The sequence below is a fragment of the Ipomoea nil genome, unplaced genomic scaffold (genome assembly GCF_001879475.1).
Source record: "Ipomoea nil cultivar Tokyo-kokei standard unplaced genomic scaffold, Asagao_1.1 scaffold0322, whole genome shotgun sequence".
In the NCBI taxonomy this organism is placed as follows: domain Eukaryota; kingdom Viridiplantae; phylum Streptophyta; class Magnoliopsida; order Solanales; family Convolvulaceae; genus Ipomoea; species Ipomoea nil.
In genome coordinates, this window is record NW_017616750.1 from 43,066 (window position 1) to 44,381 (window position 1,316).

Below are 1,316 nucleotides of genomic sequence, written 5' to 3' on the forward strand. Positions count from 1 at the left end.
ACATATTGCATGTACCTAAGTCCTTCTACACACATGAACTCCAAAAGAGTGGTAAAATTCTTGTTGAGAAAGTTTGCCCTAGTGAATAATCTTGCAGATATATATGCTCACTAAGTCTCTCCCTAAATCCACTTTTGAGTAATATGTTTATAAAATAGGGATGCGTTGGCTAAGAAGATTGTTATCTTCAGGGGGAGAGACAACCCCTAGCTGTGCTAGAATGGACAATCTAGAGGACTTTTGGAATCCTGAAGATTATGCTTTGAAAGCATATGGTTGTACTCTTTTTCCCTTAGCCAAGTTTTTTTTCCCACTGGGTTTTCTTAGGCTAAGGTTTTTAACGAGGCAACCGTGCAACATAATGGTTTAATATACTTCGTGTACTCTTTTCCTCGTCTAGTTTTTTCCCACTGGGTTTTCTAGCGAGGTTTTTAATGAGGCATGAGTATAGTTATTTAATGGCCAAGGGGGAGTGTTATAAATATTTTATATTGATGGCCATTAAACCATGAGACCCTTCATTTGCATTTCACTTAATCCCTTATTTATGTTGAAGAGTTGAAAGGTTGTATGGATCACTATATTTGTTGGTGAAAGCTTAATGAAATGATATGGTTGTTGTGTCCTATATTTGGTGTTCTTCTTCTTCTCCTTTTTCTCTCTTTATACATACAAGCATATACATACATACATATCTCCAAGCAATTACCGTGCAATCATCACGCGAGAACTAACGAGTTGATAGGCAGAATTACAACATAAAATAAATAATGAGTGAAAAAGAAATTAATTCGTAAAGGGTATCCAAATTTAAAAAAAAAAAAAAAAGTTTGCGAAGCCTTTTAAGTTTTAAGTAACATTTATCTGAAAGAAACGCAAGTTTGCAGTAGTATAAATACAATGCAACTTTTAACTCCGTCTTATGACCTTAATCGTCAAAGAATTAGGGATGACAATATGCCTCATCCCCCACGGAAATGGGAGTATAGAAAATTTTCGAAGGACGGGGACGGGATTACCCTCCCCGCCCCGTCCCCGAATAATTATTATTATTAAAAAAATAATAAATAATAAATAAATAAATAAACAAATAAGTATATATATATATATATATATATATATATATATATATATATATATATATATATATATATATATATATATAAAATTAAGATTTAAGTGTTTAGTTTTCTAAATTAAAAATTACACAAATTTAAAATTTTGACCAACTTGATTGAGTTACCTTCTTCAATTTAATTTTTTAAAAAGTTGAGCTGTATAACATCAAAATTAACCTTTCCACTTTCGTTTTCCAA